The sequence below is a fragment of the Dendrobium catenatum genome, unplaced genomic scaffold (assembly GCF_001605985.2).
Source record: "Dendrobium catenatum unplaced genomic scaffold, ASM160598v2 fragScaff_scaffold_456, whole genome shotgun sequence".
NCBI classification, from domain to species: Eukaryota; Viridiplantae; Streptophyta; class Magnoliopsida; order Asparagales; family Orchidaceae; genus Dendrobium; species Dendrobium catenatum.
The window spans coordinates 780,993-787,050 of NW_021318918.1; positions in this window are offsets into that span (position 1 = coordinate 780,993).

The following is a 6,058-nucleotide window of genomic DNA, read 5'->3' on the forward strand; positions in this document are numbered from 1 at the left end:
TACTTCAGGACTATAATTAATACTTTCTTTTTATGAATATTTATTAAGAGCTAATTCACTTAAAATATTCTTATTAATTATTAATTAATTTTTTTTAAAAAATATAAAATGTTACATTTTAAATATATAAGATAAAATTAATATTTATTTTTTAAAATGAATTTTAAATCTAATTTAAATATCGTTAAATAACGATTTTAAATTTTTAAAACACCATTTAATAATGGTTTAAAATTTTTAAAAATTTCGTCTGAGAATAATGAAACCAAACAAATAAATATCAGTTTCTACTCCTATAGAAATTGGATGTTAGAGTTCCGGTTTCAATAGAAATTTCGTCTAAGAATAATGAAATCGGATAATTAAGTTTCAGTTTCAATAGAAATCGGACCGGATTATTATGTTCTAGTTCAATGAAATCGGATGTTTTATGGTTTGTGAGTATGTGCTTATATACTCGGCATTGGCTCCTTTCTAAATTAACTTGCACATCCGCTTCTAAAACTTATTTTTGTACAAAAGATGTTACTTTTTATAATTTGTCATTTTTACTACTGTTTAAAGCTTTTTAAACTTAAAAAAATATTGAAAGAAGTAAAAAAATAGTGTCTCAAAGTTGTTCCAAAAGAAATCGAAATCATTACATTTGATTGGATTGTATGCCTAGATTTTTAATATATATATATCATCAAAAATTACCTTGATCGAACACGAATCTTGAGGCAAAATCAAGTTGGAAACTTCATAAATTAAATTGAAGATCATCTGAATTTCGATTTCAGCAAACTTACAGTCGAACTGAGCTCTTGGAAACACAAACCCAACGACACCAAAATCAACTCAATCCGAGCACAAATGAGTCCAAATCAAATACTCGAAGCACTTTTGGAAGGATCGAATCACAATTTGGGTTACCAAACAATCTCCAATCATGACATGTTTATAGTCGAAATGAGTGGCTCGACGAGACGAATGCAACGAGCCCAAGATCATCAAATTTTGATATCATTAAGATAATCAAATATCCATTGAACGGTGCATGATCGTAGGAATCAAGATCGACCGCCCATTCGAACCATGGGTTGACCAAGTCAACCATGGACCTGGTCAACCCAGTCAAATAGGTCAAGGGGGACGTGGGTTCGAGCCAAAAATGAGATTGGATTTGATTTAAATCGATTTGAGCTCTAAATAGGCTAAGTGGTCAACCCTGGTTGACTTGGTCAACTGGGTTGACCCAGGGTCCAAGCCCGGGTCCAACAGACTCGACTCGACCCACTGAACCAATTGGAAAGGATCTTGGGGTCTGGCTTGGTCAATTTGACCAAGTCAACCCTTTGACCAAAGGTCTGGGCAAAATCGAGGTCAACACATGCCACTCAAGAATTCTATAAATAAAGCCTCATTTCCTCATAAAAGGGGGGAAGAAGCCAAGACAGAAAAAGGAAGAGAAGGAAGAAAGCACCAGCCGCCTAGCTCCTCCTCGACCACCGCCAAAGTTCTGCCCCACCACAGTCGTAGTTCTGCCGCCCATCGCCAGACCACCAAGGGACGACGGAGTGCTACCGCACCACCGCCATAGTTTTGCCGCACCACCGCCGGACCACCAAGGGACGCCGGAGTGCTGCCGCACCACCACCGGAGTACTGTCGCACCACCGCCGTAGTTCTACCGCACCACCGCCGGACCACTAAGGGACGCCGAAGTGCTGCCGCACCACCGCTGTAGTTCTTTCGCGCCATCACCGGACCACTAAGGGACGCCGGAGTTCTGTCGGACCACTAAGGGACGCCAGAGTTCTATCAGACCACTAAGGGACGTCGGAGTTCTACCGCACCACCACCAGACTACCAAGGGACGTCGAAGTACCACCCGAAGCTGAAGTACCCCCTGACACTGAAGTGCCACTGCCGATCCACCGCCGACACCGGAATGCTATCGGACCATCACCTGACAGTGGAGTGACATTGGACTTTTGCAAAACTCTCAGTTGATATTTGTAATACTGTCGTCTTCGAGGACGAGTCAGACCATTGTACTTTCTTCAAATTTTAGTAGAACAATTTTTAACCGGGCTAGGCCCCGTGGTTTTTTCCCTTTCCAGGTTTTCCACGTAAAAAATATTGTGTTCTCTGTGTGTGAACTGAATATCCATGCAACGCTAAGACGTAGAAGTATAACTCTATCGCCGCGTATATTCTAGCCACCAACATATATATTATAAATTATGACCCAATGATTCTGCATAGACCTATTGATAGTTTTGAAAAAAAAAAGGAAAAAAAGGTTGCCTGCCACTACTCTGCCTATTCACTTTTAAAATTGCCGTAAACCAAAAGGTTTAGGGTTTTTTCCCAAAAAAAAAAAAAGTTTTAGGGTTTCATATTTGGAATTCGTTTTTCATAGTTGAACAATGATCGCTTTCGCCTCCTATAAGCACTCTTCATCTTCGAACAAGAAATAGTTTGTCATCTCCTTCAGGCAGGGGTGAAACCAATAATTTTAAATAGTGGGGCACAAATTAATTATTCTTAAAATACACCCATTTTTTGTGGTTTTTTTTCCCTTGAATTTTAATACCTCACAGTGAATAATATATTGATTAGGGTGTAAATCAGACGAATTGGTTGATGAGCCGACTCAAATTCGATTCAATAATGAGCTCGGGAGTCTAGCTCGGTAGCTTGTATATTAAAAAAGCTCGAGTTCGAACTTGACGATACTCGACTCGTCAACTCGCGAGCCGAGCTCGTTTAATATTATATTAAGAAATAAAAAATTGGTATTATTTAAAGAAATATATTTTTCCTAAGGCAGCTAAAAAATACAAAATATTAATTGCATTTAATGTAAATATTTTCTCCCGACATTTTTTTTTTTGGAAAAGCTACCAGCAGGTTGTTATTTGAAAAATTCATTATATATATTTTTATAAAGCATGTCAATCTCTTCTCCCAATAAAAAAATAAATTATTTCATCTTCTTTTCCAACGAGTGGCTCGTCAATGGATCTCGAGTTAAGCTCTCGAGTGAGCAGACGTTCCAACTTCTTCAGTGAGGTAAGCTCACAAGTCAAGCTCGAGCCAGAGGTAACTAAGGCAAAGCTGAGTGGGCTTTTACTGGTTCAGTGGGGGCCCGTGCCCCCAGCCCCCAGGGCCCCCACTGTAAATCTGCCCCTTCATTCAGGGGTTGTTGTTCATCGAATGATATGTTCATTGTTGCTCTCTTCATCCTCTTTAGGCGTCATCTAGCAACAAGATTCAGAAGGTCATATCTAAGCCCATAATAAATTTGATTAATATGTCAATTTATTACTCTATTTGAATAGAGTTTAGGCGTAATCAATTAGTTACTATATTTTTAATTAGTTTTATTGCATTTTGGAATGAAAAATGAGTTTTTTTTTTTTTTTTTTTTTGGAAGGCATTATATCTTTGTCTTCGTTGAAGGCTTGAACGACAAAGGTACATTATTTGTTTGGGGTTTCTCCGTAAATAGTGTATAAAATTTATCTATTTCCTCCTAGCCAAGTGATATTCTACTATAATTTCGCTAGTACGATTCACTCTGCATAAGCTGCACAAAATCTTTTGTTGTTTCTACTTTTGAAAGTATATAATGTGTGTACAAGAAAAACTTATACACATCATATATACAACTTGTACACACCCTATATACTAGCTTGTAAACAAAGTATACAAGCTTGTACACACTATCTATAAGTATACACAAGATGTATACAAAAACAAATTATACACTTTGTGTACAGTTGTACATGAGGTATGTACAAGTACAAAAAGCATTAGAACCAAGAAAAATATAACATAAACATAACATAAACTTTTGATCAAATGTATCTAAGTGTATAAGATGTAATACATAAGGTGTATATAAGAAGCCAATGACTTGTCAAAAATATTTTCCTTATACACTTGTTTCGTTCAAATTAAATAAAATATTGAGAAGAGGGAAAACACATAATTGGCATGTCACAACCCAACCCGATCAGGATAGGTCATATCGTGTTGAGTTGTGATAGACAAATATCAAGATCTAGTTTTAAAATATTTCATATTCTCTTTCAATCATTTTAAATAAGATGCATACTGCAGAGCTACTAAACATCTATGTACTAAAAATAAACTCATCCATAAGATTTCTTTCATTTCATCAAAATGTATCTACACTACAATAAATGACTACATGCAGAAGCTACATAATTTAATAATAAACTAATCATGACTATAGAACTAAATATTAAATAAGTCATGACTTAGCAAAATCAAAATAAGAAAATACCTATAAACTCTAATCAGTCATGAACTGGTAATCCACAAGCCCCCTTCCCTTTCCTAAAGCCTAAAAATCAGAAGCAAAATTACAATGAACTACAACAGCTCAACAAGCTAAATAAAGTGATCTAAGTTTTCAAAATTCTTTTATTAAATATTTTGCTGAATATTTAAAACTAGTTAAATGCTATCTAATAAATTACTATACTGAGAAATGTAATACAAGCATAGTAGATATCCAATTATATATAAAAAAAATATTGAGTAGATGAATAAATTATAATTCATATCACATTCATCAGACCCCAGACAAAATCTCAAAATATTCTGACCCCTTATAATTCCTTTTTGTGCTTATAGCACCAGAATATGCTCGTAGGCATTAGAATATATCTTATAGCGATCTGAATATGCCTTTTAGGCACCAAAATATTCCATAACATATATATATATATTTTTAATTCCATAACATATACATAATCTCAAAAGATTCCATGCCTTATGACTCCAATCTGATATTATTTTATCACATATGCATATTTTTCATCATATTATAGTAATTAAAACGTAATTAAGCATGTGTTAGAATTGCATAATTTCTCTAATGGTATGCATAAAAAAACCCTACTAGAAAAAATGCACATTTTTAAAAATAATCAAATTATTAAGGATTATATAAAATAATATTTTAAATTTTTTTTCATAATGCAACATTATTTTTCAGATTCCATATAATTTTCTATTCAGTAAGAACTACACAAATTTCAAAAAGCTTTATTGTAAATTTTTTAGAAAATGCCCAAAACATTTGTAATCTAAATCTCTATAACATATACAAAATTATGCAGTGAAAGTATTTCTAGTACCAAGTTATCTGCATTGTTCGCTAACTGAAATATAAATTTGATCGAAGAATAAGATAAAAAACTTTGTATTTTTTAAAAATGAGATAGATGTAATGTGACCTACCTCGACCTAAACAACTTTCTGAACTGGGCCAATGGCTACAAATGACTCGAACAGGCTAAAAAATCATCTTTTTCCTTTCTAAATCCTCTTTTTACGACTTTTTTCAATTTTGTTAGAACGGGTCAATCCAGATTCTGAACCTACAGGTTTCACATAGCATGCCACAAAATTTATAAAAATGAGAATTCTTGAACTTCCAGAATTATCATTTTGCATAAAGTTTTATATAGTTGTTGTATAAAGGCATGTTTATTCGTGGCATTCTACATGTAAATAATGGAAGAGTACACCCTAAACCCTATAAACTATACATTTACATGGAACACATTAAAACTTTGGAGTATAAAATTTACTGATAATTAAGATGTTCAAATATATAGCACCTCCAACCAAATTGACTTCTGTTTCATCCAACATTGCAATCTTTGTACTATCCTATAATACTTGGGTGTAGTTTTATTATATTCAAGTTTTTCCTTGACATTTGCATACCGTTTTTAGTCTCTGTGTCTTGTGAGCATATAATCTCCTACAGGAATGCAACATCCTTAAAACCAGTCTCCATATTCATCAATTATTTCTATTTTTTTTTTCTTTCTCACAAGGTATCAAAAGTTTTATTCCGCTAAGATACTAAATATTTGAGAGCTTTCATTGGTTTTTTTTTTCTCTAAAAAATGAATGTCAATCCTAAACCCTAAAATTGAACGTGATGGTGAAGGTCTTCTTCAAAACTATGAGCGGGACTAGGCCGGGTCATTGGATCATGAGTTATAAAAATATATATTAAAAATTCA